General features: G+C 51.5%; 5 pseudogenes across 5 annotated transcripts; all 5 read left to right on the top strand.

Moving 5' to 3' along the window:
* LOC308353322 (spermatogenesis-associated protein 31D3-like) lies at positions 1-3,997 on the top strand (annotated as a pseudogene). Its single transcript has 2 exons — positions 1-7; positions 2,850-3,997. The product of its transcript is annotated as a spermatogenesis-associated protein 31D3-like (transcript).
* Positions 3,998-4,012: 15 nt separating this feature from the next.
* On the top strand, positions 4,013-8,009 carry LOC308353321 (spermatogenesis-associated protein 31D3-like; annotated as a pseudogene). The gene is made up of 2 exons: positions 4,013-4,019; positions 6,862-8,009. The product of its transcript is annotated as a spermatogenesis-associated protein 31D3-like (transcript).
* A 15-nt stretch (positions 8,010-8,024) lies between these two features.
* On the top strand, positions 8,025-12,022 carry LOC308353320 (spermatogenesis-associated protein 31D3-like; annotated as a pseudogene). Its single transcript has 2 exons — positions 8,025-8,031; positions 10,875-12,022. The product of its transcript is annotated as a spermatogenesis-associated protein 31D3-like (transcript).
* Positions 12,023-12,037: 15 nt separating this feature from the next.
* LOC308353319 (spermatogenesis-associated protein 31D3-like) lies at positions 12,038-16,035 on the top strand (annotated as a pseudogene). The gene is made up of 2 exons: positions 12,038-12,044; positions 14,888-16,035. The product of its transcript is annotated as a spermatogenesis-associated protein 31D3-like (transcript).
* A 15-nt stretch (positions 16,036-16,050) lies between these two features.
* On the top strand, positions 16,051-20,046 carry LOC308353318 (spermatogenesis-associated protein 31D3-like; annotated as a pseudogene). Its single transcript has 2 exons — positions 16,051-16,057; positions 18,899-20,046. The product of its transcript is annotated as a spermatogenesis-associated protein 31D3-like (transcript).

The raw sequence follows: 20,046 nt of genomic DNA, 5'->3' as shown, positions 1-20,046 counted from the left end.
ATGAGCGGTCCCGGGACTCTTCCACAGCTACCTCAGTCTCGGGGCTATCGTGGACGCTCAGGGAACTCTAAAAAGAGGGAGGTCAAATTGAGTGTCTCTAAAAGTGGCTATGTGGGGGACCCAGAAATGCTTCAGCTAGAGTGCAGTGGCCTGGCAAAGTACAAAGATGACCTGGAGAAGGATAGCAATGATTTGGGGAAGGACGAAAATCTAGAGAAGGAAAAGGAAGGCCTGAAGAAGGATCAGGGACATATTCCAGAGAATGGCCCAAAAGATTATCTGTTGAGTGACCCAGTTAACTCTTCAGATAATGAAATGGGGTATGTGTCTGAGAAAGAACTTAGGAGCCCATCAGTGAAAACCGCCATGGTGGCTGTGGAGACTACGGTCAGAGACAACTTGAAAATGCCCTGAATATACATTTAAGCAGAGAGTCTGGGGAAAACAATGAGGGTCAGTTGCCTGGGACTGTGCAGAATTCGTGGGATACTATGGGGCAGACATCAGTACTTTCTGAGAAACCCCAGACTGAAATAAACCAGAGAAGTTGGCCAGCATCAGAGGTTGAGGACTACTCCCTGAGTACCTTGCAGGAGCTTCCCTTTGTTGAACCTAGTGCAGCACAGAAGCTGGAAGACCATGTTTAAAGATTTTGTAAGAGGGGGACTTGGGGCCTTCCCCCTAGGGTCCAGGAAATCATAGAGGTCTTTTAATTGAAGAGTCCACATTCCATTCTAGCCTTTCCGCCTCAACCAGCGTGAGTTCTGGGGCAACCTGGAAACCTGGAGGCTTCAAACGGTAAACCTGGCAAGCTTGAAATCTCTCCTTGGAGACAAAGCAGGAACAGCAAGTTCACCCCCCAACCCCGTTCGTCCTCTCCCTGCCACCTTAATTTTGGGCAAGGAAGAACAGAGAATTCTGAGGCAATCACCCTCTAATATCAACCATCAGTTGGCAGAGGATGTTCCGAAAACTAAGGACGGCAGCCGTACTCTGACACCTGTCAGACATGACACGGTAGGAAACAGACGGCCCCCAAGGAAGCCTACAAGTCGAGGTGCATTCAGACGTGAGCCAAAGGGTAAGAGTGAAAATTCCGGAGCTAGAAGGCATAAAGAACAAGGCATAAAGATGAAGAATCCTGGACCAAGACATTCAGGGCCAAGGAAATGCATACACATCAATCACAACCTAGCATCTTGACAACCCACAAGCCAGTTAGCTCCCCAATTATAAAGGGGAATAAGCTTCAAGTCAAAACCACCATCCCACCAAGCATACCAATTCCGCAAGATCCTAACACATGGAATCTTACAGAACCACTCTTGCTTGAGTTCATGCTTAAGCTTTAACGGGACAGGACAGGGAGCGTAGCCAGGCCCAAGCCCAATGCATTGGCCTGCCCCCTGCCACAGATTGTTTGACTTACAAGGCCTCACGGACTCGTGCCCAGGGTGTCTCCAGTGGGGACACGAGAGCTTCCCAGGTGCTACGTGTCCATCCAGAGGACACAGGAATTACTATGGAACAACAGCAGAGCCCTGGGTCCCTAAGCATGTCTTAAGGAAGTGCCAGAATAAGAATCCCCCACCGGCTGCAAAGACCATGAGGCCTCCGGGTTCCAAGGCACAAGAGCATCGTGGAGGGGATGCAGGACTAGGAACATCCCACCCGAGAACAGACAGCTTCCCTACGGAACATGTGGCATTGAAGAAGAGGTTCCCTACCCAGGATGCGGTACTGAAGGTAAACCTGGGAACAGAGCCTTCCCAGACCCTATCACGGAAGGGTCAGCTGCCTCCTGAAAGCCTTTCTCAGAAGGGTCAGCCTCCTTCGAAAGAAAGCCTTTTCAGTTAAAAAAAAAAAAAAAAAAGAAAAAAAAAAGAAAAAAAGAGGGTTTGGTTTTGTTTGTCTGTTTGTTTGTTTGTTTGTTTGTTTTGCAATGGCTTGCTTACTCTTGGAATAAAAGGCAAAATGTACGAAAACTCCCAGGAGAAGCGCAGTTCCCTATTCTCTGTGGAAAGCAAGGGCCTGCTTAAAGGTAGAGCTGCGTTTACTGGGGTGCCCGAAGCTCAGAAAATAACGACAGCTGTTGGGAAGTTCCAGGAGGAGAGAACGGGGAGTCTGCGTGCAATTAGGCAGCACCTGCCCTCAGCAGCCCATTCCCTCCCCAACCAAGTTTGGGAAAACTCAGCAGAAAGCACAAGTGCAGGCCCAGGCACAGCCTGTCCTGGGGTATCCTTTCAACTACAGGGTTCCCGCCCTCAAGGAGTCAAATACCAGGTCCTGCCAGCAAGAAGCTGTCTTTGCCGGCCAAGGCCTTCCTGGAAGTAACAGACAGCTCAGAAACAAGGACAGACAGCCCCAGAAAGTTGGGGCACTTAAGGACCAGCTACCGCATCAGAGGCATCCCCTCTCCATGCCCCACGGGGAGCCCGCGTCCCACCCGAAGGCCACCTGCGGGCATCAGGCTGCCCAGTGGCTTCCAGCCACTCTCACGACTGCTGAAGGCACAGTGTGCAGAAATGTGTTTCGTACTAATTAGACAGAAAACTTCTCCGGAAATTCCCGTGAGAGGGTTTTGGGGGGCATTTCCTACCCCGAAATAATCCCCTTGTGAGGAATAAATATTTCTCTAATAACGGGTTGTCTGTTCTGTGTACTGTCTTGGGAGCATGGGTTTGGGGTAACTCCGTTCAGCTGTCTGTCCAGACAGAGAGTGTCTCTAAATACCATCGTCTCTCTGGACCCTACCCTTTCCCAAGAGGTCAGCCCCTTAACGGAGTCGTCCCAGACGGTGCATCCCACTGAGACCTTTGCTCATCATCACACACCACCAAGCCGCTCAGCTTCACCGCCACCGGACTGCAATTTGTCTGTGACTCAATCTAAACCGATTTCCATCTCCAGGAAGCCTGTTCCAGAGAGCTCACGCCCAGAGAGCCCTGGTGGGTTGTCTACTTATGTCCCATCAATCACAGGCATTGGCCCCTCCAGCTTGTCAATTTTAGATCTCCCTCAGTGGCAAACTCATGCCAAAGACTTCTTCCCTTCAACCCTGGCTCCATGTGATTCCCATCAAGCCCTGCATTCTTCAGAGGCGTCTTCCAGGGGAGACCCTGCAGCCAACCTTGTAGAGCCTGGTAACCTCTCACTTCTCAGGCCTGATGCGCTGGCGCTTCTAGAGAAGCAAGTCCAAAAGAGGTGTGGCTTCCTCAGGTGGAAGGAAACAAAGGGTTCTTTTCCAAGGCAAACAATTGCCGATAAGCGTGATTGGGCATCCTCCCTTCCTTTCTGGAGCAGCAAAGACCAGTCAAAGGAGCTGCCTATGCATCAGCAGCGCCCATATCCTACAACCTTGGAGGAGGGCCATTGACAGCACACCCCCATCCAGCTCTTCCGGGGTCTCCAAACTCCTCCTAGTGAGTCCTTCTTCCCTGCTGCCGATGCCTCACATAACATCTCGAATGCCTCCCAGAGCAGGAATCCCCAGTAGTTCCCCATCCACTTCCTCCATCCTTGTCTGAGAACCCGCCTCAACTCCTGCCTCAAACCCAGCCCCAACCCAACCCATGTGTCCAGCCCCAGGCCCTCCTTCAATCCCCACTCCCAATCCTGCCATCTGGTCCTCTACCCGACATTAAGATCGGTCGAGTGTGTTTTCACAGACGTCAGAATGAATCCCAGAGACTCACGTCAACTGAAAGGCACCATCTGGAATGGGACCTGTTGCACAAGGTGCAGGAACGTGTGTGGGGTTTGCCCACTGTAGTCCAGAGATCCCACTAGGATGATTGTCCTTCAGCTCCTAACCATTCTCCCAAACCCTGTGCCGCCAAGGCCCAAGTTGTCATCTCGGCCCCTCCCAGGCCCATGCTGCTATCTCTATCCCTCATGCACAGTTTCCTCTCAGTGAGGAGATTCAGGAAAAAAACTAGAGAGTCCCCTTGGAAAGAGGATCATCCAACACCGGTGGGGCCTGGCCCCCAGGACCTAGGAGTCTCTCGCAATGATGAGCGGTCCCGGGACTCTTCCACAGCTACCTGAGTCTCGGGGCTATCGTGGACGCTCAGGGAACTCTAAAAAGAGGGAGGTCAAATTGAGTGTCTCTAAAAGTGGCTATGTGGGGGACCCAGAAATGCTTCAGCTAGAGTGCAGTGGCCTGGCAAAGTACAAAGATGACCTGGAGAAGGATAGCAATGATTTGGGGAAGGACGAAAATCTAGAGAAGGAAAAGGAAGGCCTGAAGAAGGATCAGGGACATATTCCAGAGAATGGCCCAAAAGATTATCTGTTGAGTGACCCAGTTAACTCTTCAGATAATGAAATGGGGTATGTGTCTGAGAAAGAACTTAGGAGCCCATCAGTGAAAACCGCCATGGTGGCTGTGGAGACTACGGTCAGAGACAACTTGAAAATGCCCTGAATATACATTTAAGCAGAGAGTCTGGGGAAAACAATGAGGGTCAGTTGCCTGGGACTGTGCAGAATTCGTGGGATACTATGGGGCAGACATCAGTACTTTCTGAGAAACCCCAGACTGAAATAAACCAGAGAAGTTGGCCAGCATCAGAGGTTGAGGACTACTCCCTGAGTACCTTGCAGGAGCTTCCCTTTGTTGAACCTAGTGCAGCACAGAAGCTGGAAGACCATGTTTAAAGATTTTGTAAGAGGGGGACTTGGGGCCTTCCCCCTAGGGTCCAGGAAATCATAGAGGTCTTTTAATTGAAGAGTCCACATTCCATTCTAGCCTTTCCGCCTCAACCAGCGTGAGTTCTGGGGCAACCTGGAAACCTGGAGGCTTCAAACGGTAAACCTGGCAAGCTTGAAATCTCTCCTTGGAGACAAAGCAGGAACAGCAAGTTCACCCCCCAACCCCGTTCGTCCTCTCCCTGCCACCTTAATTTTGGGCAAGGAAGAACAGAGAATTCTGAGGCAATCACCCTCTAATATCAACCATCAGTTGGCAGAGGATGTTCCGAAAACTAAGGACGGCAGCCGTACTCTGACACCTGTCAGACATGACACGGTAGGAAACAGACGGCCCCCAAGGAAGCCTACAAGTCGAGGTGCATTCAGACGTGAGCCAAAGGGTAAGAGTGAAAATTCCGGAGCTAGAAGGCATAAAGAACAAGGCATAAAGATGAAGAATCCTGGACCAAGACATTCAGGGCCAAGGAAATGCATACACATCAATCACAACCTAGCATCTTGACAACCCACAAGCCAGTTAGCTCCCCAATTATAAAGGGGAATAAGCTTCAAGTCAAAACCACCATCCCACCAAGCATACCAATTCCGCAAGATCCTAACACATGGAATCTTACAGAACCACTCTTGCTTGAGTTCATGCTTAAGCTTTAACGGGACAGGACAGGGAGCGTAGCCAGGCCCAAGCCCAATGCATTGGCCTGCCCCCTGCCACAGATTGTTTGACTTACAAGGCCTCACGGACTCGTGCCCAGGGTGTCTCCAGTGGGGACACGAGAGCTTCCCAGGTGCTACGTGTCCATCCAGAGGACACAGGAATTACTATGGAACAACAGCAGAGCCCTGGGTCCCTAAGCATGTCTTAAGGAAGTGCCAGAATAAGAATCCCCCACCGGCTGCAAAGACCATGAGGCCTCCGGGTTCCAAGGCACAAGAGCATCGTGGAGGGGATGCAGGACTAGGAACATCCCACCCGAGAACAGACAGCTTCCCTACGGAACATGTGGCATTGAAGAAGAGGTTCCCTACCCAGGATGCGGTACTGAAGGTAAACCTGGGAACAGAGCCTTCCCAGACCCTATCACGGAAGGGTCAGCTGCCTCCTGAAAGCCTTTCTCAGAAGGGTCAGCCTCCTTCGAAAGAAAGCCTTTTCAGTTAAAAAAAAAAAAAAAAAAGAAAAAAAAAAGAAAAAAAGAGGGTTTGGTTTTGTTTGTCTGTTTGTTTGTTTGTTTGTTTGTTTTGCAATGGCTTGCTTACTCTTGCAATAAAAGGCAAAATGTACGAAAACTCCCAGGAGAAGCGCAGTTCCCTATTCTCTGTGGAAAGCAAGGGCCTGCTTAAAGGTAGAGCTGCGTTTACTGGGGTGCCCGAAGCTCAGAAAATAACGACAGCTGTTGGGAAGTTCCAGGAGGAGAGAACGGGGAGTCTGCGTGCAATTAGGCAGCACCTGCCCTCAGCAGCCCATTCCCTCCCCAACCAAGTTTGGGAAAACTCAGCAGAAAGCACAAGTGCAGGCCCAGGCACAGCCTGTCCTGGGGTATCCTTTCAACTACAGGGTTCCCGCCCTCAAGGAGTCAAATACCAGGTCCTGCCAGCAAGAAGCTGTCTTTGCCGGCCAAGGCCTTCCTGGAAGTAACAGACAGCTCAGAAACAAGGACAGACAGCCCCAGAAAGTTGGGGCACTTAAGGACCAGCTACCGCATCAGAGGCATCCCCTCTCCATGCCCCACGGGGAGCCCGCGTCCCACCCGAAGGCCACCTGCGGGCATCAGGCTGCCCAGTGGCTTCCAGCCACTCTCACGACTGCTGAAGGCACAGTGTGCAGAAATGTGTTTCGTACTAATTAGACAGAAAACTTCTCCGGAAATTCCCGTGAGAGGGTTTTGGGGGGCATTTCCTACCCCGAAATAATCCCCTTGTGAGGAATAAATATTTCTCTAATAACGGGTTGTCTGTTCTGTGTACTGTCTTGGGAGCATGGGTTTGGGGTAACTCCGTTCAGCTGTCTGTCCAGACAGAGAGTGTCTCTAAATACCATCGTCTCTCTGGACCCTACCCTTTCCCAAGAGGTCAGCCCCTTAACGGAGTCGTCCCAGACGGTGCATCCCACTGAGACCTTTGCTCATCATCACACACCACCAAGCCGCTCAGCTTCACCGCCACCGGACTGCAATTTGTCTGTGACTCAATCTAAACCGATTTCCATCTCCAGGAAGCCTGTTCCAGAGAGCTCACGCCCAGAGAGCCCTGGTGGGTTGTCTACTTATGTCCCATCAATCACAGGCATTGGCCCCTCCAGCTTGTCAATTTTAGATCTCCCTCAGTGGCAAACTCATGCCAAAGACTTCTTCCCTTCAACCCTGGCTCCATGTGATTCCCATCAAGCCCTGCATTCTTCAGAGGCGTCTTCCAGGGGAGACCCTGCAGCCAACCTTGTAGAGCCTGGTAACCTCTCACTTCTCAGGCCTGATGCGCTGGCGCTTCTAGAGAAGCAAGTCCAAAAGAGGTGTGGCTTCCTCAGGTGGAAGGAAACAAAGGGTTCTTTTCCAAGGCAAACAATTGCCGATAAGCGTGATTGGGCATCCTCCCTTCCTTTCTGGAGCAGCAAAGACCAGTCAAAGGAGCTGCCTATGCATCAGCAGTGCCCATATCCTACAACCTTGGAGGAGGGCCATTGACAGCACACCCCCATCCAGCTCTTCCGGGGTCTCCAAACTCCTCCTAGTGAGTCCTTCTTCCCTGCTGCCGATGCCTCACATAACATCTCGAATGCCTCCCAGAGCAGGAATCCCCAGTAGTTCCCCATCCACTTCCTCCATCCTTGTCTGAGAACCCGCCTCAACTCCTGCCTCAAACCCAGCCCCAACCCAACCCATGTGTCCAGCCCCAGGCCCTCCTTCAATCCCCACTCCCAATCCTGCCATCTGGTCCTCTACCCGACATTAAGATCGGTCGAGTGTGTTTTCACAGACGTCAGAATGAATCCCAGAGACTCACGTCAACTGAAAGGCACCATCTGGAATGGGACCTGTTGCACAAGGTGCAGGAACGTGTGTGGGGTTTGCCCACTGTAGTCCAGAGATCCCACTAGGATGATTGTCCTTCAGCTCCTAACCATTCTCCCAAACCCTGTGCCGCCAAGGCCCAAGTTGTCATCTCGGCCCCTCCCAGGCCCATGCTGCTATCTCTATCCCTCATGCACAGTTTCCTCTCAGTGAGGAGATTCAGGAAAAAAACTAGAGAGTCCCCTTGGAAAGAGGATCATCCAACACCGGTGGGGCCTGGCCCCCAGGACCTAGGAGTCTCTCGCAATGATGAGCGGTCCCGGGACTCTTCCACAGCTACCTCAGTCTCGGGGCTATCGTGGACGCTCAGGGAACTCTAAAAAGAGGGAGGTCAAATTGAGTGTCTCTAAAAGTGGCTATGTGGGGGACCCAGAAATGCTTCAGCTAGAGTGCAGTGGCCTGGCAAAGTACAAAGATGACCTGGAGAAGGATAGCAATGATTTGGGGAAGGACGAAAATCTAGAGAAGGAAAAGGAAGGCCTGAAGAAGGATCAGGGACATATTCCAGAGAATGGCCCAAAAGATTATCTGTTGAGTGACCCAGTTAACTCTTCAGATAATGAAATGGGGTATGTGTCTGAGAAAGAACTTAGGAGCCCATCAGTGAAAACCGCCATGGTGGCTGTGGAGACTACGGTCAGAGACAACTTGAAAATGCCCTGAATATACATTTAAGCAGAGAGTCTGGGGAAAACAATGAGGGTCAGTTGCCTGGGACTGTGCAGAATTCGTGGGATACTATGGGGCAGACATCACTACTTTCTGAGAAACCCCAGACTGAAATAAACCAGAGAAGTTGGCCAGCATCAGAGGTTGAGGACTACTCCCTGAGTACCTTGCAGGAGCTTCCCTTTGTTGAACCTAGTGCAGCACAGAAGCTGGAAGACCATGTTTAAAGATTTTGTAAGAGGGGGACTTGGGGCCTTCCCCCTAGGGTCCAGGAAATCATAGAGGTCTTTTAATTGAAGAGTCCACATTCCATTCTAGCCTTTCCGCCTCAACCAGCGTGAGTTCTGGGGCAACCTGGAAACCTGGAGGCTTCAAACGGTAAACCTGGCAAGCTTGAAATCTCTCCTTGGAGACAAAGCAGGAACAGCAAGTTCACCCCCCAACCCCGTTCGTCCTCTCCCTGCCACCTTAATTTTGGGCAAGGAAGAACAGAGAATTCTGAGGCAATCACCCTCTAATATCAACCATCAGTTGGCAGAGGATGTTCCGAAAACTAAGGACGGCAGCCGTACTCTGACACCTGTCAGACATGACACGGTAGGAAACAGACGGCCCCCAAGGAAGCCTACAAGTCGAGGTGCATTCAGACGTGAGCCAAAGGGTAAGAGTGAAAATTCCGGAGCTAGAAGGCATAAAGAACAAGGCATAAAGATGAAGAATCCTGGACCAAGACATTCAGGGCCAAGGAAATGCATACACATCAATCACAACCTAGCATCTTGACAACCCACAAGCCAGTTAGCTCCCCAATTATAAAGGGGAATAAGCTTCAAGTCAAAACCACCATCCCACCAAGCATACCAATTCCGCAAGATCCTAACACATGGAATCTTACAGAACCACTCTTGCTTGAGTTCATGCTTAAGCTTTAACGGGACAGGACAGGGAGCGTAGCCAGGCCCAAGCCCAATGCATTGGCCTGCCCCCTGCCACAGATTGTTTGACTTACAAGGCCTCACGGACTCGTGCCCAGGGTGTCTCCAGTGGGGACACGAGAGCTTCCCAGGTGCTACGTGTCCATCCAGAGGACACAGGAATTACTATGGAACAACAGCAGAGCCCTGGGTCCCTAAGCATGTCTTAAGGAAGTGCCAGAATAAGAATCCCCCACCGGCTGCAAAGACCATGAGGCCTCCGGGTTCCAAGGCACAAGAGCATCGTGGAGGGGATGCAGGACTAGGAACATCCCACCCGAGAACAGACAGCTTCCCTACGGAACATGTGGCATTGAAGAAGAGGTTCCCTACCCAGGATGCGGTACTGAAGGTAAACCTGGGAACAGAGCCTTCCCAGACCCTATCACGGAAGGGTCAGCTGCCTCCTGAAAGCCTTTCTCAGAAGGGTCAGCCTCCTTCGAAAGAAAGCCTTTTCAGTTAAAAAAAAAAAAAAAAAAAGAAAAAAAAAAGAAAAAAAGAGGGTTTGGTTTTGTTTGTCTGTTTGTTTGTTTGTTTGTTTGTTTTGCAATGGCTTGCTTACTCTTGCAATAAAAGGCAAAATGTACGAAAACTCCCAGGAGAAGCGCAGTTCCCTATTCTCTGTGGAAAGCAAGGGCCTGCTTAAAGGTAGAGCTGCGTTTACTGGGGTGCCCGAAGCTCAGAAAATAACGACAGCTGTTGGGAAGTTCCAGGAGGAGAGAACGGGGAGTCTGCGTGCAATTAGGCAGCACCTGCCCTCAGCAGCCCATTCCCTCCCCAACCAAGTTTGGGAAAACTCAGCAGAAAGCACAAGTGCAGGCCCAGGCACAGCCTGTCCTGGGGTATCCTTTCAACTACAGGGTTCCCGCCCTCAAGGAGTCAAATACCAGGTCCTGCCAGCAAGAAGCTGTCTTTGCCGGCCAAGGCCTTCCTGGAAGTAACAGACAGCTCAGAAACAAGGACAGACAGCCCCAGAAAGTTGGGGCACTTAAGGACCAGCTACCGCATCAGAGGCATCCCCTCTCCATGCCCCACGGGGAGCCCGCGTCCCACCCGAAGGCCACCTGCGGGCATCAGGCTGCCCAGTGGCTTCCAGCCACTCTCACGACTGCTGAAGGCACAGTGTGCAGAAATGTGTTTCGTACTAATTAGACAGAAAACTTCTCCGGAAATTCCCGTGAGAGGGTTTTGGGGGGCATTTCCTACCCCGAAATAATCCCCTTGTGAGGAATAAATATTTCTCTAATAACGGGTTGTCTGTTCTGTGTACTGTCTTGGGAGCATGGGTTTGGGGTAACTCCGTTCAGCTGTCTGTCCAGACAGAGAGTGTCTCTAAATACCATCGTCTCTCTGGACCCTACCCTTTCCCAAGAGGTCAGCCCCTTAACGGAGTCGTCCCAGACGGTGCATCCCACTGAGACCTTTGCTCATCATCACACACCACCAAGCCGCTCAGCTTCACCGCCACCGGACTGCAATTTGTCTGTGACTCAATCTAAACCGATTTCCATCTCCAGGAAGCCTGTTCCAGAGAGCTCACGCCCAGAGAGCCCTGGTGGGTTGTCTACTTATGTCCCATCAATCACAGGCATTGGCCCCTCCAGCTTGTCAATTTTAGATCTCCCTCAGTGGCAAACTCATGCCAAAGACTTCTTCCCTTCAACCCTGGCTCCATGTGATTCCCATCAAGCCCTGCATTCTTCAGAGGCGTCTTCCAGGGGAGACCCTGCAGCCAACCTTGTAGAGCCTGGTAACCTCTCACTTCTCAGGCCTGATGCGCTGGCGCTTCTAGAGAAGCAAGTCCAAAAGAGGTGTGGCTTCCTCAGGTGGAAGGAAACAAAGGGTTCTTTTCCAAGGCAAACAATTGCCGATAAGCGTGATTGGGCATCCTCCCTTCCTTTCTGGAGCAGCAAAGACCAGTCAAAGGAGCTGCCTATGCATCAGCAGCGCCCATATCCTACAACCTTGGAGGAGGGCCATTGACAGCACACCCCCATCCAGCTCTTCCGGGGTCTCCAAACTCCTCCTAGTGAGTCCTTCTTCCCTGCTGCCGATGCCTCACATAACATCTCGAATGCCTCCCAGAGCAGGAATCCCCAGTAGTTCCCCATCCACTTCCTCCATCCTTGTCTGAGAACCCGCCTCAACTCCTGCCTCAAACCCAGCCCCAACCCAACCCATGTGTCCAGCCCCAGGCCCTCCTTCAATCCCCACTCCCAATCCTGCCATCTGGTCCTCTACCCGACATTAAGATCGGTCGAGTGTGTTTTCACAGACGTCAGAATGAATCCCAGAGACTCACGTCAACTGAAAGGCACCATCTGGAATGGGACCTGTTGCACAAGGTGCAGGAACGTGTGTGGGGTTTGCCCACTGTAGTCCAGAGATCCCACTAGGATGATTGTCCTTCAGCTCCTAACCATTCTCCCAAACCCTGTGCCGCCAAGGCCCAAGTTGTCATCTCGGCCCCTCCCAGGCCCATGCTGCTATCTCTATCCCTCATGCACAGTTTCCTCTCAGTGAGGAGATTCAGGAAAAAAACTAGAGAGTCCCCTTGGAAAGAGGATCATCCAACACCGGTGGGGCCTGGCCCCCAGGACCTAGGAGTCTCTCGCAATGATGAGCGGTCCCGGGACTCTTCCACAGCTACCTGAGTCTCGGGGCTATCGTGGACGCTCAGGGAACTCTAAAAAGAGGGAGGTCAAATTGAGTGTCTCTAAAAGTGGCTATGTGGGGGACCCAGAAATGCTTCAGCTAGAGTGCAGTGGCCTGGCAAAGTACAAAGATGACCTGGAGAAGGATAGCAATGATTTGGGGAAGGACGAAAATCTAGAGAAGGAAAAGGAAGGCCTGAAGAAGGATCAGGGACATATTCCAGAGAATGGCCCAAAAGATTATCTGTTGAGTGACCCAGTTAACTCTTCAGATAATGAAATGGGGTATGTGTCTGAGAAAGAACTTAGGAGCCCATCAGTGAAAACCGCCATGGTGGCTGTGGAGACTACGGTCAGAGACAACTTGAAAATGCCCTGAATATACATTTAAGCAGAGAGTCTGGGGAAAACAATGAGGGTCAGTTGCCTGGGACTGTGCAGAATTCGTGGGATACTATGGGGCAGACATCACTACTTTCTGAGAAACCCCAGACTGAAATAAACCAGAGAAGTTGGCCAGCATCAGAGGTTGAGGACTACTCCCTGAGTACCTTGCAGGAGCTTCCCTTTGTTGAACCTAGTGCAGCACAGAAGCTGGAAGACCATGTTTAAAGATTTTGTAAGAGGGGGACTTGGGGCCTTCCCCCTAGGGTCCAGGAAATCATAGAGGTCTTTTAATTGAAGAGTCCACATTCCATTCTAGCCTTTCCGCCTCAACCAGCGTGAGTTCTGGGGCAACCTGGAAACCTGGAGGCTTCAAACGGTAAACCTGGCAAGCTTGAAATCTCTCCTTGGAGACAAAGCAGGAACAGCAAGTTCACCCCCCAACCCCGTTCGTCCTCTCCCTGCCACCTTAATTTTGGGCAAGGAAGAACAGAGAATTCTGAGGCAATCACCCTCTAATATCAACCATCAGTTGGCAGAGGATGTTCCGAAAACTAAGGACGGCAGCCGTACTCTGACACCTGTCAGACATGACACGGTAGGAAACAGACGGCCCCCAAGGAAGCCTACAAGTCGAGGTGCATTCAGACGTGAGCCAAAGGGTAAGAGTGAAAATTCCGGAGCTAGAAGGCATAAAGAACAAGGCATAAAGATGAAGAATCCTGGACCAAGACATTCAGGGCCAAGGAAATGCATACACATCAATCACAACCTAGCATCTTGACAACCCACAAGCCAGTTAGCTCCCCAATTATAAAGGGGAATAAGCTTCAAGTCAAAACCACCATCCCACCAAGCATACCAATTCCGCAAGATCCTAACACATGGAATCTTACAGAACCACTCTTGCTTGAGTTCATGCTTAAGCTTTAACGGGACAGGACAGGGAGCGTAGCCAGGCCCAAGCCCAATGCATTGGCCTGCCCCCTGCCACAGATTGTTTGACTTACAAGGCCTCACGGACTCGTGCCCAGGGTGTCTCCAGTGGGGACACGAGAGCTTCCCAGGTGCTACGTGTCCATCCAGAGGACACAGGAATTACTATGGAACAACAGCAGAGCCCTGGGTCCCTAAGCATGTCTTAAGGAAGTGCCAGAATAAGAATCCCCCACCGGCTGCAAAGACCATGAGGCCTCCGGGTTCCAAGGCACAAGAGCATCGTGGAGGGGATGCAGGACTAGGAACATCCCACCCGAGAACAGACAGCTTCCCTACGGAACATGTGGCATTGAAGAAGAGGTTCCCTACCCAGGATGCGGTACTGAAGGTAAACCTGGGAACAGAGCCTTCCCAGACCCTATCACGGAAGGGTCAGCTGCCTCCTGAAAGCCTTTCTCAGAAGGGTCAGCCTCCTTCGAAAGAAAGCCTTTTCAGTTAAAAAAAAAAAAAAAAAAAGAAAAAAAAAAGAAAAAAAGAGGGTTTGGTTTTGTTTGTCTGTTTGTTTGTTTGTTTGTTTGTTTTGCAATGGCTTGCTTACTCTTGCAATAAAAGGCAAAATGTACGAAAACTCCCAGGAGAAGCGCAGTTCCCTATTCTCTGTGGAAAGCAAGGGCCTGCTTAAAGGTAGAGCTGCGTTTACTGGGGTGCCCGAAGCTCAGAAAATAACGACAGCTGTTGGGAAGTTCCAGGAGGAGAGAACGGGGAGTCTGCGTGCAATTAGGCAGCACCTGCCCTCAGCAGCCCATTCCCTCCCCAACCAAGTTTGGGAAAACTCAGCAGAAAGCACAAGTGCAGGCCCAGGCACAGCCTGTCCTGGGGTATCCTTTCAACTACAGGGTTCCCGCCCTCAAGGAGTCAAATACCAGGTCCTGCCAGCAAGAAGCTGTCTTTGCCGGCCAAGGCCTTCCTGGAAGTAACAGACAGCTCAGAAACAAGGACAGACAGCCCCAGAAAGTTGGGGCACTTAAGGACCAGCTACCGCATCAGAGGCATCCCCTCTCCATGCCCCACGGGGAGCCCGCGTCCCACCCGAAGGCCACCTGCGGGCATCAGGCTGCCCAGTGGCTTCCAGCCACTCTCACGACTGCTGAAGGCACAGTGTGCAGAAATGTGTTTCGTACTAATTAGACAGAAAACTTCTCCGGAAATTCCCGTGAGAGGGTTTTGGGGGGCATTTCCTACCCCGAAATAATCCCCTTGTGAGGAATAAATATTTCTCTAATAACGGGTTGTCTGTTCTGTGTACTGTCTTGGGAGCATGGGTTTGGGGTAACTCCGTTCAGCTGTCTGTCCAGACAGAGAGTGTCTCTAAATACCATCGTCTCTCTGGACCCTACCCTTTCCCAAGAGGTCAGCCCCTTAACGGAGTCGTCCCAGACGGTGCATCCCACTGAGACCTTTGCTCATCATCACACACCACCAAGCCGCTCAGCTTCACCGCCACCGGACTGCAATTTGTCTGTGACTCAATCTAAACCGATTTCCATCTCCAGGAAGCCTGTTCCAGAGAGCTCACGCCCAGAGAGCCCTGGTGGGTTGTCTACTTATGTCCCATCAATCACAGGCATTGGCCCCTCCAGCTTGTCAATTTTAGATCTCCCTCAGTGGCAAACTCATGCCAAAGACTTCTTCCCTTCAACCCTGGCTCCATGTGATTCCCATCAAGCCCTGCATTCTTCAGAGGCGTCTTCCAGGGGAGACCCTGCAGCCAACCTTGTAGAGCCTGGTAACCTCTCACTTCTCAGGCCTGATGCGCTGGCGCTTCTAGAGAAGCAAGTCCAAAAGAGGTGTGGCTTCCTCAGGTGGAAGGAAACAAAGGGTTCTTTTCCAAGGCAAACAATTGCCGATAAGCGTGATTGGGCATCCTCCCTTCCTTTCTGGAGCAGCAAAGACCAGTCAAAGGAGCTGCCTATGCATCAGCAGTGCCCATATCCTACAACCTTGGAGGAGGGCCATTGACAGCACACCCCCATCCAGCTCTTCCGGGGTCTCCAAACTCCTCCTAGTGAGTCCTTCTTCCCTGCTGCCGATGCCTCACATAACATCTCGAATGCCTCCCAGAGCAGGAATCCCCAGTAGTTCCCCATCCACTTCCTCCATCCTTGTCTGAGAACCCGCCTCAACTCCTGCCTCAAACCCAGCCCCAACCCAACCCATGTGTCCAGCCCCAGGCCCTCCTTCAATCCCCACTCCCAATCCTGCCATCTGGTCCTCTACCCGACATTAAGATCGGTCGAGTGTGTTTTCACAGACGTCAGAATGAATCCCAGAGACTCACGTCAACTGAAAGGCACCATCTGGAATGGGACCTGTTGCACAAGGTGCAGGAACGTGTGTGGGGTTTGCCCACTGTAGTCCAGAGATCCCACTAGGATGATTGTCCTTCAGCTCCTAACCATTCTCCCAAACCCTGTGCCGCCAAGGCCCAAGTTGTCATCTCGGCCCCTCCCAGGCCCATGCTGCTATCTCTATCCCTCATGCACAGTTTCCTCTCAGTGAGGAGATTCAGGAAAAAAACTAGAGAGTCCCCTTGGAAAGAGGATCATCCAACACCGGTGGGGCCTGGCCCCCAGGACCTAGGAGTCTCTCGCAATGATGAGCGGTCCCGGGACTCTTCCACAGCTACCTCAGTCTCGGGGCTATCGTGGACGCTCAGGGAACTCTAAAAAGAGGGAGGTCAAATTGAGTGTCTCTAAAAGTGGCTATGTGGGGGACCCAGAAATGCTTCAGCTAGAGTGCAGTGGCCTGGCAAAGTACAAAGATGACCTGGAGAAGGATAGCAATGATTTGGGGAAGGACGAAAATCTAGAGAAGGAAAAGGAAGGCCTGAAGAAGGATCAGGGACATATTCCAGAGAATGGCCCAAAAGATTATCTGTTGAGTGACCCAGTTAACTCTTCAGATAATGAAATGGGGTATGTGTCTGAGAAAGAACTTAGGAGCCCATCAGTGAAAACCGCCATGGTGGCTGTGGAGACTACGGTCAGAGACAACTTGAAAATGCCCTGAATATACATTTAAGCAGAGAGTCTGGGGAAAACAATGAGGGTCAGTTGCCTGGGACTGTGCAGAATTCGTGGGATACTATGGGGCAGACATCACTACTTTCTGAGAAACCCCAGACTGAAATAAACCAGAGAAGTTGGCCAGCATCAGAGGTTGAGGACTACTCCCTGAGTACCTTGCAGGAGCTTCCCTTTGTTGAACCTAGTGCAGCACAGAAGCTGGAAGACCATGTTTAAAGATTTTGTAAGAGGGGGACTTGGGGCCTTCCCCCTAGGGTCCAGGAAATCATAGAGGTCTTTTAATTGAAGAGTCCACATTCCATTCTAGCCTTTCCGCCTCAACCAGCGTGAGTTCTGGGGCAACCTGGAAACCTGGAGGCTTCAAACGGTAAACCTGGCAAGCTTGAAATCTCTCCTTGGAGACAAAGCAGGAACAGCAAGTTCACCCCCCAACCCCGTTCGTCCTCTCCCTGCCACCTTAATTTTGGGCAAGGAAGAACAGAGAATTCTGAGGCAATCACCCTCTAATATCAACCATCAGTTGGCAGAGGATGTTCCGAAAACTAAGGACGGCAGCCGTACTCTGACACCTGTCAGACATGACACGGTAGGAAACAGACGGCCCCCAAGGAAGCCTACAAGTCGAGGTGCATTCAGACGTGAGCCAAAGGGTAAGAGTGAAAATTCCGGAGCTAGAAGGCATAAAGAACAAGGCATAAAGATGAAGAATCCTGGACCAAGACATTCAGGGCCAAGGAAATGCATACACATCAATCACAACCTAGCATCTTGACAACCCACAAGCCAGTTAGCTCCCCAATTATAAAGGGGAATAAGCTTCAAGTCAAAACCACCATCCCACCAAGCATACCAATTCCGCAAGATCCTAACACATGGAATCTTACAGAACCACTCTTGCTTGAGTTCATGCTTAAGCTTTAACGGGACAGGACAGGGAGCGTAGCCAGGCCCAAGCCCAATGCATTGGCCTGCCCCCTGCCACAGATTGTTTGACTTACAAGGCCTCACGGACTCGTGCCCAGGGTGTCTCCAGTGGGGACACGAGAGCTTCCCAGGTGCTACGTGTCCATCCAGAGGACACAGGAATTACTATGGAACAACAGCAGAGCCCTGGGTCCCTAAGCATGTCTTAAGGAAGTGCCAGAATAAGAATCCCCCACCGGCTGCAAAGACCATGAGGCCTCCGGGTTCCAAGGCACAAGAGCATCGTGGAGGGGATGCAGGACTAGGAACATCCCACCCGAGAACAGACAGCTTCCCTACGGAACATGTGGCATTGAAGAAGAGGTTCCCTACCCAGGATGCGGTACTGAAGGTAAACCTGGGAACAGAGCCTTCCCAGACCCTATCACGGAAGGGTCAGCTGCCTCCTGAAAGCCTTTCTCAGAAGGGTCAGCCTCCTTCGAAAGAAAGCCTTTTCAGTTAAAAAAAAAAAAAAAAAGAAAAAAAAAAGAAAAAAAGAGGGTTTGGTTTTGTTTGTCTGTTTGTTTGTTTGTTTGTTTGTTTTGCAATGGCTTGCTTACTCTTGCAATAAAAGGCAAAATGTACGAAAACTCCCAGGAGAAGCGCAGTTCCCTATTCTCTGTGGAAAGCAAGGGCCTGCTTAAAGGTAGAGCTGCGTTTACTGGGGTGCCCGAAGCTCAGAAAATAACGACAGCTGTTGGGAAGTTCCAGGAGGAGAGAACGGGGAGTCTGCGTGCAATTAGGCAGCACCTGCCCTCAGCAGCCCATTCCCTCCCCAACCAAGTTTGGGAAAACTCAGCAGAAAGCACAAGTGCAGGCCCAGGCACAGCCTGTCCTGGGGTATCCTTTCAACTACAGGGTTCCCGCCCTCAAGGAGTCAAATACCAGGTCCTGCCAGCAAGAAGCTGTCTTTGCCGGCCAAGGCCTTCCTGGAAGTAACAGACAGCTCAGAAACAAGGACAGACAGCCCCAGAAAGTTGGGGCACTTAAGGACCAGCTACCGCATCAGAGGCATCCCCTCTCCATGCCCCACGGGGAGCCCGCGTCCCACCCGAAGGCCACCTGCGGGCATCAGGCTGCCCAGTGGCTTCCAGCCACTCTCACGACTGCTGAAGGCACAGTGTGCAGAAATGTGTTTCGTACTAATTAGACAGAAAACTTCTCCGGAAATTCCCGTGAGAGGGTTTTGGGGGGCATTTCCTACCCCGAAATAATCCCCTTGTGAGGAATAAATATTTCTCTAATAACGGGTTGTCTGTTCTGTGTACTGTCTTGGGAGCATGGGTTTGGGGTAACTCCGTTCAGCTGTCTGTCCAGACAGAGAGTGTCTCTAAATACCATCGTCTCTCTGGACCCTACCCTTTCCCAAGAGGTCAGCCCCTTAACGGAGTCGTCCCAGACGGTGCATCCCACTGAGACCTTTGCTCATCATCACACACCACCAAGCCGCTCAGCTTCACCGCCACCGGACTGCAATTTGTCTGTGACTCAATCTAAACCGATTTCCATCTCCAGGAAGCCTGTTCCAGAGAGCTCACGCCCAGAGAGCCCTGGTGGGTTGTCTACTTATGTCCCATCAATCACAGGCATTGGCCCCTCCAGCTTGTCAATTTTAGATCTCCCTCAGTGGCAAACTCATGCCAAAGACTTCTTCCCTTCAACCCTGGCTCCATGTGATTCCCATCAAGCCCTGCATTCTTCAGAGGCGTCTTCCAGGGGAGACCCTGCAGCCAACCTTGTAGAGCCTGGTAACCTCTCACTTCTCAGGCCTGATGCGCTGGCGCTTCTAGAGAAGCAAGTCCAAAAGAGGTGTGGCTTCCTCAGGTGGAAGGAAACAAAGGGTTCTTTTCCAAGGCAAACAATTGCCGATAAGCGTGATTGGGCATCCTCCCTTCCTTTCTGGAGCAGCAAAGACCAGTCAAAGGAGCTGCCTATGCATCAGCAGCGCCCATATCCTACAACCTTGGAGGAGGGCCATTGACAGCACACCCCCATCCAGCTCTTCCGGGGTCTCCAAACTCCTCCTAGTGAGTCCTTCTTCCCTGCTGCCGATGCCTCACATAACATCTCGAATGCCTCCCAGAGCAGGAATCCCCAGTAGTTCCCCATCCACTTCCTCCATCCTTGTCTGAGAACCCGCCTCAACTCCTGCCTCAAACCCAGCCCCAACCCAACCCATGTGTCCAGCCCCAGGCCCTCCTTCAATCCCCACTCCCAATCCTGCCATCTGGTCCTCTACCCGACATTAAGATCGGTCGAGTGTGTTTTCACAGACGTCAGAATGAATCCCAGAGACTCACGTCAACTGAAAGGCACCATCTGGAATGGGACCTGTTGCACAAGGTGCAGGAACGTGTGTGGGGTTTGCCCACTGTAGTCCTGAGATCCCACTAGGATGATTGTCCTTCAGCTCCTAACCATTCTCCCAAACCCTGTGCCGCCAAGGCCCAAGTTGTCATCTCGGCCCCTCCCAGGCCCATGCTGCTATCTCTATCCCTCATGCACAGTTTCCTCTCAGTGAGGAGATTCAGGAAAAAAACTAGAGAGTCCCCTTGGAAAGAGGATCATCCAACACCGGTGGGGCCTGGCCCCCAGGACCTAG

This window comes from Martes martes (genome assembly GCF_963455335.1).
Source record: "Martes martes genome assembly, chromosome: 12".
Lineage (NCBI taxonomy): Eukaryota > Metazoa > Chordata > Mammalia > Carnivora > Mustelidae > Martes > Martes martes.
Note: the sequence above shows the minus strand (reverse complement) of the source record. Positions and strands in the feature narration are given on the sequence as shown.